This window comes from Rhinolophus hipposideros (assembly GCF_964194185.1).
Source record: "Rhinolophus hipposideros genome assembly, chromosome: 19".
NCBI classification, from domain to species: domain Eukaryota; kingdom Metazoa; phylum Chordata; class Mammalia; order Chiroptera; family Rhinolophidae; genus Rhinolophus; species Rhinolophus hipposideros.
The window spans coordinates 13,218,592-13,231,338 of NC_138065.1; the positions used below are offsets into that span (position 1 = coordinate 13,218,592).

The window sequence follows — 12,747 nt, forward strand, 5'->3', positions numbered from 1 at the left end:
TCCCTCCTCCCCACGCCAGCCTGTTTCTGTGCCCAGCACACCGGGAATCCCCCTTCTGGAAGATGCCCTTGTCCCTCTGAATGCCGACTACAAAGTATCCTTTTCAGTCCTCACCCCACTTGCTCTTCAGCAGCTTTTGGCACAGGCGACTATACTTTCTTTACATTCTTCTCTCTTACTTTTCATGCCATCGTTTTCTCTAGGTCCTCCCCGTTTCTCCATCTCCTCTAAGGGTGCCTCTGCTAGTTTCCATCCCTTCAAGGAGGCTGTTCCCCAAGGTTACACACTCAATAGTCTCCAATCCCTCCACACACACCCGAATGAACTTTGGGGCCACCTAAATGCGTGTGATCCCAGATCTGTCTCCACCCCACGCACCCCAGGCTCCTGGCCTGTATAGCCAACAGCCCTTTAGATGTCACACACTGATACCCCACTGGCACCTCACAGTTTCATGCCCCCCTCTTCTAGCATCCCTTTTTCACCCTCACCCCTAAACCCACTTACATTGCTCAGGGTTCTTAGTTTCGAATAACAGAACCCGGTCTGGCCAGCCTAAGCCAAAAGGGAATTGAATATGACTATTAAGTAGCTCATTGAATTCTTTGGAATCTTGAGAAACAGGACGGAGCCGAGGTCCAAGAACAGTGCCCAGAGCCCCAGCACAGAATTCCACGGCAGGCTCACGGGAGCTGTCTGATTGCAGACCCAGCATATTACACCCATCTGCAAGGGCACTGAGAAGTAACTGACTCATACTGTCCAAAACTCTCGGGCAGCTGCAAAGCATGGTTACCCACTGCCCCATTCTTCTTGCTATGTTTCCTGCTCAGTTAGTGACATCACAACGCACGTGGTAGCCCAATCTGGGATTTTCCTCAATTCCTGAGTCTCTCTGCTTTCGTTAGTCATTTAATCCTGTCACTTGGACTTCCCCTAGAACACAGATTCATCCTTCCTTTCTGTCTTCACTACCACTGTGCCACCTGCCCCACTAGCCCCTGTCCCAGCCAAAAGTCCAGCACGCTAATCTCCTGACCACCTTCCTCCCCAGATAGCCCATGACTTGTCCTCCTGCCATCACTGTCACCCGTCAGCTTCTAGACCCTCAAGCTCTAGACGGTAGAATCTGGGGACCCGTATTATCTCCCTGCCCCACTGCAGGCCGGGGAGTGTGTGGGCTGTTTTAGGCAGGTCGTGAGGAAAAGGTGCAGGAGCTGCTGATACTTAGCCTGAAAAAGCAGACATGATAACAATCTTCAGTTGTCATGAACCACTATTGGACGGTCTACCTGCATTATCTGATTTAATTCTTATAGCAGTCCTGAGGAAATATCATTACCCCATTTTACAGCTGAGGAAATGGAAGCTCTATAATTACTGAAGGTCAAATAGATGGTAAGTGACAGACGCTGGAACCTGACCTCAAATCTGACTTTAAATACCTGAGCCTAACCGGCATGCCACACTGCCTCGTACATACGGGAAAGGCTGTCAGAAGGAAAGTGGAGCAAGCTTGCTCTGTGTGGCTTCAGAACACAAAAGTCGCCTTAAAGAATGGAAGTGACAGGGAAAAAGATTTTAGCCCAGTGCAAGGAAGACTGTTCCAGCAGAGAAGGAAATGGGCTGCCATGGAGGCAGTGAGCTTCTTGTCGCTAGATGTGTTCAAAGAGGCCTTATGGCTTACCCATCTGACAGGGAGGCCGTAGAGGTGGGTCTTGCTTATAAGATCCTAAGAGACTGGATATGCAAATGAACAATGGCCAGACCATGTGTGAAAATAGTACTTTGGCCCATAACCAGCCCAGGAAGCCAGCCCCTTATCTACAGTAACCCCCTTATCTACAGGCCCAGGAAGCCGGCCTGCTAGAAGTCATACCACCGTCTCCAGCAGCAGTCCAGAACACCAAACAATAACCCCTGTAAGCAATCAGCCCCAAATGGCCAGGACTTGGTGACTAACTAACAGCTTCCCTCATTCTGCCCTGCTTCCATCTTGGGACCAACCAGAGGAAGCCAAATATGCCCCCCTAAGCAATCCCACAGGATGCCCCCTTCCAGTTAGCCCCCCACAGTTCCCCCAGGCCCACAGCCTCCAGTCAGGGCCCCCTGAGGCCTCCCTGTTTCCTGCTGTAGAGCTTTCCCTTTCCTCTGCCCTCCTCTGGGTCTCAGCTAACACTCGAGTGACGGTGGCTGACTCCCTTGCTACAGCAAACTCGGAATAAATAGCCTTTGCTTTTCTATGTGGTCTTTATTTCCATAATCCTTTCAAATGTCAAGAGTCAAATGAATGAGTGAGTGTGTGTGTGTGTGTGTGTGTGTGTGTGTGTGTGTGTGAGAGAGAGAGAGAGAGAGAGAGAAAGAAAGAGAGAGAGAGAGAAAAAAATGTGCTGTGATTGTAAGCCTGTGTCAGATCTTGTATATCCACGTACATATCTATAAACCTCCTATATTTTTCTTGCTTATGGAGTCCCGGGCTCGTAGACCCAGCTCATTGACTTACTGAACCTTGGATAAGTCTCTTGGAGCAGGCTACACTGGGGCCATCACCTGGGCTCTGGGCCCATCTCTGATTTCAGGGTCGCTGAGGTAAAAAGTTCCACATGAGCTCAGATTTACCTGTGCTGACAGGGTCTACCTGCAGAAGGCCACTTTTCTTCCAACTTGAGAACCCAAGGCCTTCTCTGCACTGCAGGAACTCAGTCTGCTAGTACTGGGAGTTAATCCCCACCCCCATCCCCCAGACCCCTCAACCAGGAGGAAGGGAGCCAGTAGATAAATGCTTCAACCTGGAAGGCCCTGGAAGAATCCAGCCACAAAGAGAGAAGATGTTCTTTATTCGCATTCCCTCCTTCCCTATCTCCCTCTCCCCACTCCTCCTTCCTGGTTCATGGAATCACCTCCCAAATAAACTACCATCAACCAAGCCTTGGCCTCAGACTCTGTTTCCTGGGGAACCCAAGTCAAGATGTCACTCAGCATCTTAGGACTTCATTCTCCTCCTCTACAAATAAGGGGTTTTCTGATACTGTGCCTCGGGGCCTGTCCTGGGAGGAAAGGGCCCCTCCCAGGGCTAGTGAGGCCCGGCAAAGAGCTCCCCACCTTGTCTCATAGAGCAGCTCCTCCTTCAGCTGTCATATGTTGGCATTTCACTTGAGTTCACTTTTTCATAGAACTTGTACTTTGACTTGTTGGAAGACCACTGGGAAATAGGTCATGAATGTTCCCTCCAAGCCATGGAGGCAGTTACAGAAAGGAGAGCCAGCCCCCCAGGCTCTCCTGCTGAGGTGGAGCCCCTCATTGGAGGCAGTATGACTGGGGTCTCCTCTCCAAGGACACATTTAGAGCCCTCTGTCTCTCTGGTCATGAGGCAGCATCAAAAAGAAGCATGGGATTAGTATGTGCCCTTGGCTGGATATTGCCAACAAATTTCTGGACATTCCTGTCTGAGATGGATTTCTCCTTCCCATAAGAGGATCCCCCCAGGCAACAAAAATCTCTCTGGCTCATTAACTTGTTGACTCCCCTGTAAATGTCAAAGCCATCCCCTCTTTGGTAGCCCAGCAATGTCTTTGAAGTGGCAGAGGCCATAAACAGGCTGGTGCTGCTTTGCTAATGTCTGGGCAGGGAGCTTTCAGAGACAATCCGACATTCAGCCTCCTTGCAGTCTAATTACTCCCAGCTAAGTGGGAAGGTGCCCCAGAATTGGAGGGTCAGAAGTCCCACTCAAATAGGATAATGCATGGAGGGTGTTTCCACAAAGTTGGGGACATGGCGTAAGCTAAACACAGGGGCTAACGGCAGGAACCTGGGGCTGATAACAGCAGAGTGGAAGAGCTTCTACCATCCAGGCCAGAAGACAAGAGAGAGTACAGTCACCGGGACCAAAAGAAGAGAGTCTTGTAGAGAAGGTCTCTTGAGAGGATCTGTGACCCTTTGGGCAAAGGACAGCCAATCCAGGAGACCTCATCCAGAGTACGCCAGAGGAATAAATGCCTAGTTTCACTTTCCTTCTTTCCGCCAGTCTTCTGAAAGCTCCCCACTAGCCAAGCCCAACTAGGGCCCAGCCAGCTGAGGAGCCCATTGATGCCACCCCAGGGGTCAGCCTCCAGGACACAGAGCAGGGACAAGAAGGTGGGGAGTGGACTTGAGGAACAAATGGATGCTCAGAGCAAAGAGCAGGCTTGGAGACGTACAGACAGTGCCAGAGATTGCTCCTCTGTGCTCCTCACCGTGTGGCCGTGGTCCATTTACTTCACCTCTCGGAGCCTCAGAGGGAGGTGGGGCTGAGTAGTTAAGAGTCATTGGTGGAAAGGTAGACACCTCGGTGTGGCTGCCGTTTCCTAGAGACTGAAGCAGAGACAGCGGGACTGGGGGACCTGGAGAAGGTTGAGGAAGGAGTCTGGGAAGGAGCCACCAGAGAGGCTGGCTCCTCTGGGCCCCTCTGGAACTTGTTCTTCAACTCCTCTCACAGCATCTGCTTGTCATTGTGTCCAGGTGCCTCCATCAAAGTGTGAGCGCCTTTGTCCCCAGCAGTCGAGGCTAACTCTGCTCAGTCCTTATTGGTCGGGTGACTGAATCCACAACACTGAGCAACCTGCCCCTGAGAACTGGGGGATCGGTGAGCGGCTCCCACCAAGCGTGGAAGACAGCCCAGGGGTGGAGGCAGGACCTCAGGCTGAGGGATGGCCGCACGACCTTGTGTCCACTTGGGACACTTACTAGGGGTTACCATGTGATGGGCACCGTGCTCAAGCCCAGACGCTCAGTCTCTGGGCTTGAGAGACGGCCACTTGGACAAGCGTGACAGTTCTCCCATAACAGAGCTGCTCACGGCCTCTCCGAGCATAGAACATTGTTAGCGGGTGGGAGGTGAGGCAGGTTGGGAGATGCGGAAGTTAAAGAGCATCCTAGGCATGAGCAGACTTTGACTGGGGCGAGAGAAGGAAGAGGGGTGGATATGTGGGGATAAATCCAGTTCAGCGTTTAGAGCAAAAATGTAATTCAAGGAGTAAGAGACCAAACTGGGTCAATAAGCATCTTAGGGCCTGAACTTGGACCTTTAACCAAATTCAAGGTGACGTGGATGCCCGAGGGGTTTTGAGCAGACGAGCACAGTCAAGTGTGCTTTGGAGTAGACTACTGCCAGGAACGTCTAGTACGCAGCATCTGGATGGTCGCTATAATAATAATTACTGTGACAAGGTTTTATCTTTAAGTGCAGCCTTCGCACTTGCAAACAGGAGCAAGGTCCAGCCCACCAAGCTGTGGAGCAAAGCTCAGGTCCCTGGGGACGGCAGATCACTCCGTGAGCGAAACCTCAGAAAACTCGCCCAGCCTTATTTGTCTCTCGGAAACACAGCCAGTCCATTTTCTCATACTAGGAGCCTGTCCACCTGGAAAAGCTAATAGAAGCACAAGACCTGACCCAGTCTTCCTTTACCCTGTGTGCTCTGCTATTACAAACGCAAAAGAATTACCAGGGGATTGTGGTCTGAGTTGTCACAAGGAAGAAAATGGTTGTCTGCCAGGAAAAGAACAGCAGAGCCACCGAGCTCCACAATCCTTTACACAGGATGAGCCATGGAAACACTTGCGGAAAAACAAACTCAGGATGGTCTGAACATAGCGTTGACTAGAGAGTCAGAGCAGACAGATGTGGGGGCCACCCGTCCACACGGCTGGTCAGGACGTGGAGCCAGGAGCTCACCAACAGGAAGGGGTAGTTTTTTCCACCCAGTGTTGATTGAACAAGGCAATAAACGGAAGCTGCTGTGGGAATACGGACAGCTGAAGCTTCATATTGTGTGATAAATGTGCACTGACCAATTTCCCACTAAAATATGTCAGCCACATCCTCCTAGAGAGCCCCCGGGAGCCCCAGCCCACTTCATGAGCTACATCGCTCTTGTCTTCTCATTAAAGAATAATCCTTCCATTTCTGAAGCTGCAGAGAGTAGGTGGGTGATTGTTTTAATAGGATTCTTTAATCCGTGCACTTTTTTTTTTTTTAAACGAATGAGGCAGTTTATTAACCCAGCATCATTTGTTCTGCTTCTTGTTGGCAGCGGCCACCTGTCCGGAAATTCTGTCCAGATCGCTCTCTGTCCCAGAGGTGTTAGTTTGCAGCCCCCAACCTGGTCTTTTTCCATCATTTGCAGTCAGTCCCTCCAGGGCGTGGAGATCTTGGTCTTGGAGCCCACCCTAGAGCCCCCGGGGAGGTGCAGGAGCGGGCTATGGAAGCAGCTTGTGTGTAGAACCAGTTCTCATGGTAGGGAGCGAGCGCTTCATGCTTGGCCAGCTTGACAGTGTCCACCCATTCAGGGACTTTCGGCTTCCCGGACTTTCTGAGGAAGGCTGCCAGAGCTCTGACGAACTCCTGGTGGTGCACGTCTTTTACAGTCACTCCAGGCATCCAGTGGCCTCCGCACTGCCAGCCAGGAGAAAAGGAGCAACGGGGTTTCCCGGGAGCACAATTCGGGGTCTCGCGAGGGTCAATCCATGCACTTTTATACATTTGAAACATTTCACTAAAAAAATAAAAGTAATTAAATTAAAAACAAATAATACTCTTGATGGCAGATTAGGGACCTTCTCCATCATAGGGACATTTACGACTTCCCTCTTTTGTTCCCCACGTAGGGTTTAATGACTAAACATGTCTTTTCTTGCCGAGCAAGATCAAGAGGGTTCGGAGCAGCACAGCTGGATTCTTTAAGCTAGGGGTGTCTTGGGAAGCGGGGTGGCCACGGGTCCCAAGACCTGAGGGCATGGGCCAGCTATGTGACACCACGGACAGAGCTCTGCCCTTTGCCTGTCCTCAGGAGGACGGGAACCCCAGGCCCCCACTTCTAGCTGCCCTGTCTAGCGAAGGGAAGAGTCCCAGGCTAGATTGGAAACAGGCAGTCGAGGAGGCTGCTGGTGGCAACGTGAGTAGAGACACATCCAGTCTTAAATCAGGAAGTGAAAGGCCGATGCTGACTGATCGTAATGACTGCCTAGAGATGTGTTGAGACGGAGTCTGAAGCCACCTCTGGGCTCCATGGAAAAGGGTACCAACGCTGACTGTTGATGTCTGTCCCAAGTACAGGATGGGAACATGTTAGAATTCAGGCCATGTATTTTCCAACTAGGAGCTCTACTCAGACATAATCCATTTATACAGAAAAGTATCAGAGATAACAAGTACAGACTCAGGATCAAGGGAGTTTTCAGCTCCCAGTGAGAGGCCCCGGTTGTGTTTTTGCCTCTATCACAGGAATGAATTTTAGCAATACCTTCCACCTCCTGGGTCACATCACGGAGTTGGAACCACAGTCTTTCCTTTGCGAGCTATGGATTGTTGCTGATGGGAATAGGGTGATGACTCATCAGTGCTTTTCCCCTCTCTGGTGGTTCTTGGAATAAACTGCTTCTTTTTTTTTTTTTTTTTAACTTTTGGAAAAGAGGTCAGGGCTGAGCCCTGGAGACCCCACCTCCAGGGATGTAGTCGTTTCTAGGGAGGTGACCTCACCCTGGCCGTGCTGGGCAGAGGTAAGTGACATATACACATGGGCCAAGATGATTCCTATAGACTCAGAGGATTTCTCCCAATGAAATACTCTTCATTTTTCCTGCTAATGTTTACCCTCTCAAAGTGGTTCTTCTCAGCTCTGAGCAAAATAAGACTTAGCACCTGCAGGCCGCAAGGTCTCAAGGTCAGTGGTTCCCATCATGCCCTTGCAACACCACTTTGAGAATTGTTGCCCAACAGCCAGTAACTGATTCCTTTCAGGAAACAGGGACTGGAATGGTTGCAAGGGGTCACCATCCTAACTGGAACGTGCTTCATCCCCGCCACACAGCCTTCTGGGTCTAAGTCAACTATGGAGGTAAAGGGGGCCACACTGACTTTGGGAGCGTGCTCCTGGGAAGGGCACGCTGTCATGGCTGCACGGTCTCTCTGTCCTCCCTGCCACTCGTCCTTTCTTTGAACAAGATAACAGGCCCACCCTGAATAGAGTTTGCCAAATTCACAGACAAAGGGGGTATGTGACCCTTGCAAAGCAGTCCCTTGGGTACAAACCAGGTCAATTTGCTAGAACGGGCTTCTGTGTCCACTGGGGTGCAGCCCAGAAAGGAGGCATGTGACTGGACACAGAAGAAAACAAAGTTGGGTGGAACTTGCCTTGGATGAGAGGGTTAACAAGCATGGGACTGAAGATCATTTGTTGAGGTGGGGAAATGTTAACATTATATTGTCACGTGGGAAAGGCTGAAAACGAAAAAGAATGTACAATGTGATTCCATTTTGCACGTGTGTGGGTATGTGTATGTGTACACACACACACTCAAAGAGAAAAAGATTGAAAAGAAAGGAACTAAAATGTTAATATTTTATCCTGGCAAGGAAGAATTGCTAATGACCTTGGGTTTGGTTTTGTTTGTGGTACATTTGTTTGATTTTATTTATGTTGGTGGTTCATTTGTCTTTATACGTTTCTATGTTTTCAAAGTTTGTTCTTTGAGCATGTGCTCCTTTTATAATAGAAAATGAAGTAAATGTTGCTTTTAAATAATTACAAAAGGGTTGAAAAGGGAAAATTAAAAAGAACACGAGTTTTGGGATTATTTAGAACTATGCTCAGATAAATCCTCATTCTGTTTCTTTTTAGCTGGTGTCCTTGGACAAATCATTTGTCTTCCTGGGCCTCTGTTTTCTCTCCCTAAGTACCTAACTAGTACCAGCTTAGACAGAGAAGCCAGGCCTATTGTTTTATGGTAGTTGGTTATTGTTGTCAGAACAAGGGTGCGTAGCAGCCAGCAAAAGATGGTTGTGGTGCTAGGAAGAGATTTTCATTTCCTCTCGAGAGAGCCTGGGAAGCTCAGAAAATGGTGTAGCTGGGAGGTACCCACACTCACCACCAAAATGCCCAGAATCACCTCCAGCCCAGGCTTAGGAAATAGAGAACACCAGACACCTTTGGGACTCCAGTCAGCAAGATTCCGGCCCCGTCTGTGGCCATGACTAATGTGTGTTGACTCAAGAGTCTGGGACACCATCTCCCTCTGCAGCCAGGACATATTCTCACTGACACTGTAAGTGCTTGCAAGTGGGGAGCCAAGCTGGGCTGGGAGGGGCCAATGGATGGATTTGCCTGAAAGTTGGTGAGACCCACCGTCAAAGGACACAGAGGGACACTGGGATGGGGCTGAATGTGGCTCTAATAGCCTTTGGGGGACATTGCACATCATGGAAAAAATAGTGGCAACATTCACAGAGGCCCAGCAGCACCTGCCCAAAGGAGCAGTCCTGGCTCTATCCTGCCTGTAAATCTCACTCCAAAGTGCTCGAGTTAATTTCAGCAAGAGCTCCCCAGAGCTGTCACTGGGCACATCATTTCACCTTCCTAATGGATCACCCAGAGTCCTCCTGTCCAAAGAAAAACAAAAAGAGGAACAGCCAGGAGCTGTCAAGAAATTAATTGAAAACAGCAATAAGTGTCTCATGAATACATAATAAGACAGTAACTTGCTCCTTTTTCAAAAGCCGACTTGGAGACTGTGTACTTTCCCTTTGGGGCCTGTTGACCCAGGGCCCCAGCTTCTGGGAGGAGGCACTCCTGCCACCAGTGGACACCAGGGGTTCCCTCTCTAGCAAAGCTACAAAACAGCATGTCCTCGTTCACCTCCCCACCTGGGAGGCAGGGCTGCAGATGTCACACTGCATCAAGGGTGGCTCTTCCAAGAAAAGCAAGGGGGGACAATGTCTCTGTGTATTGCATGTGCCTTTACGAGGCTCCTTCATTTACTCATTATGTTTATTTATGTATCTGCATCAACTCCTTTGAAAGGAGTCTAAGTAACTCCTTTCTTGTGTGGATGATTAGACCAAACTGGAATCCAAGCATGTTAGAGCTGGAAGGAAACCCGGAGATAAGACGGCATCCTCAGTGCCCAGGACTTAGATGCTATGTCATTATCTGATCCGTGAGAATATTGAGGCTCTGGGAAATCACAGCCATGGTTGTGGCCACAGACACAATGAAAACGCAGGTCTGCTGCTCCCAACTTGCTCTACCATGTTGCTCTTTCTTCAGTTCCAGTCTACAAACCAGAACAAAGTGAGGTGGCAAAGATGAGTGAAACAGAGCCCCTGCCCTCAAGGGACTGGTGGGAAAAACAAGGACATAAATAACCATGATGTTAAAAAAGAGGACTAATCATCCAAATCCTGGAAACAAGGCCGTGAGAGGACAGTCTGTCCTTCCAACGTCATCGGGCCATTGTTTCACAAGCCCACCCAAGGATTACTTAATTACCAAGGGGAATGTATCTCTGTGTTGACTTGGCTATTGACCATTAATTAAGGACTCAGACTCTGCGAAATTACGTAGTAACATGTAGATCGTGTCCAGTAAAGATATAATTTATATCCAACAGAAAAGATAACACCATAGATTGATTTTTTAACTGCCCTGTAGGCCATTAACCAGTTTTGTTTTCTTTTTTTAATTGTGGTAAAATACACGTTAACATCAAACTTGACCATCTTAACCGCTTTTAAGTGTACAGTTCAGTGTCGTTAAGTACAGTCACATTGTTGTGCAACCATCGCCACCATCCAGCTCCACAACTCTTTTCATCTTGCAAAACTGAAATTCTGGACCCATTAAAAAATTACTCCCATTCCGCCTCCCCCCAGCCCTGGCAACCACCATTCTACTTTCTGTCTCTATGAAGGTGACTACTCTCCGTACCTCAGATAAGTGGAATCATAGAGTATTTGTCTTTGCGACTGGTTTAGTTCACTTAGCATAATGTCCTTAAGGTTCATTTATATTTAAACTCTGACACATAACAGGTGTCAGAGTTTCTTTGTTTTTTAAAGCTGAATAATATTCCATCATATGCATATACCACATTTTGCTCATCCATTCATCTGCTATGGCAATATACATGAGAGCAACCAGTTTTATTTTTTAGAAAATGTACTTCAACATTTCCTTTCAAATGCTTACCAATACCTAGTTCCTCAAAATGCTTTGAACCAGCTTTAGCGTCTTATGGGTTCTCCCATTCAGGAGTTACTAAATCTTTGACACCTGTCCATTCCATATTTTATGAAAGTCATGATTTTAAATGTTTGGACATTACGCTCTGACAGCAACGTACAAATTGCCATGAATGTCAGGGTGAAGAGCACTCCTGTTGGGGAATTCAGAACCTTTTCACTTTTGAGATCAGCCTTGTGATTAATGGGTGAACTTGGGTATGTCGAAACGGAGGTTGGGGGCACACATTTCAGACCCCAGGAATGGCAAGAAGAATGATCTCCCTATTTGCTTCCCTTCATGTGTGTCTTAGACACAAAGTCTATAGCTGGGCAACACTTTTACATGAGAAAGCCCAGGAAAAAAGCTTCTTGCCTCTAATATGTTGTTTCTCTTCACAGCCCCTCACGACAGGTCCCCACTACAGCTCCAGGCCAGGCCAGCACCTCTCAAGCCTCCTCCTCCACCTCACCCCCTTCCGTTACCCCACCCACAAGAGGCTAGAAAGGGCCTGGACCTTTTCATCAATACTTCAGTGCCGTCTCGGATTCTGCCTTAACGAGGGAATCGCATTTCCTGGCTGTCTCCATCCCACCACGCGGGGCATCCATGAAATATCTCCCTGACAAACTCTAAATGTTACCAGCATTCATCACAGGGATAAACCTCAAACAAGCCCGAGACAAAGCAGTCATCTCTGTCGGCTCCAAAGTGGTATTAATTTAAAAACTTACTTCTGGCCACATTTAAAATCAGGGGAGAGGAGAAGGAGAAGCCTTCCTCGAGGCGATAAAAACTGCAGCCTCGAGTGACCCTTGCTTTGGCTTTGAGTGTCCCCAGTGAAGGCCGGTGCCAAAGCCCCTCTCTGGGGGCTGTTTACTCTGGAGGATGTTTCTGCCCCTGGTTGAAGCACAGGATCAGAATTGAATGCTGAGATTTGTTTTCTGAAAATCTCAGGTGTGTACATTCCTTCGTGGCTTTTTTGAAATCACATGGTTGTGGTCCCCAGGCTTTCCTAACCCATGGACTTTTCTCAGGCTCTCAGTGGCCACAGCAGCCTGCACGGTGGCTGGACACTCTGGTCGTCCCAGTTCTGACCGGCTGAGAGACTGTCACTGACCTCACCTCCTCTGCAGGCAATTCACGCACAGGAGTAACCAAGTGAAGCCTCAGCGGGGCCTGAACCCCGCATGTGCTGAGACCCACAGCTTCTGCTGCCCGCTCCATCATTCTTCCTTGAGCCTCAGCTGTCCAGACGCCCTGACTGAGGCCTCCAGTCTTTCCAGCCCCTCAGCTGAAAGTAGTCTGGGCTACTTTACAGGCTGGATAACATATACATATTGTGTGCCGTAGAGGGCAGGCTCAGGGTCAGCCAGACGGCATCTGTTTTCACCCTTCACTGGTTGAGAAACCTTGGGCAAGTCACTCAACATCTCTGAGCCTCAGTTTCCACATCTATAAAATGGTGATAAAAAGAACGCCTCAGAACGTTGCTGGATAATAAATATAAAACACTTAGCATAGTACCTGGCAATCATCGATCCTCAACTAATCTATTTCTTGTAGGTCGGGGGTGGATTTTGTCCTGTTTGTATGGATACGTATATATAACAAAACAAAGTGTTAGGGAAAGGACAAGTAGAAAAAAGCCAGAGAACTTGCTGCTCATTTCCCTAAACATTCTCTTTGCTGATTGATGTTCCTACCAACTCAT

At 48.8% G+C, this 12,747-nt stretch overlaps 1 pseudogene across 1 annotated transcript; it reads right to left on the reverse strand.

The window, feature by feature from the left end:
• Positions 1–6,042: 6,042 nt before the first annotated feature.
• Positions 6,043–6,415, reverse strand: LOC308487262 (small ribosomal subunit protein eS19-like; annotated as a pseudogene). Its single transcript has one exon. The product of its transcript is annotated as a small ribosomal subunit protein eS19-like (transcript).
• Between the last annotated feature and the right edge of the window lie 6,332 nt (positions 6,416–12,747).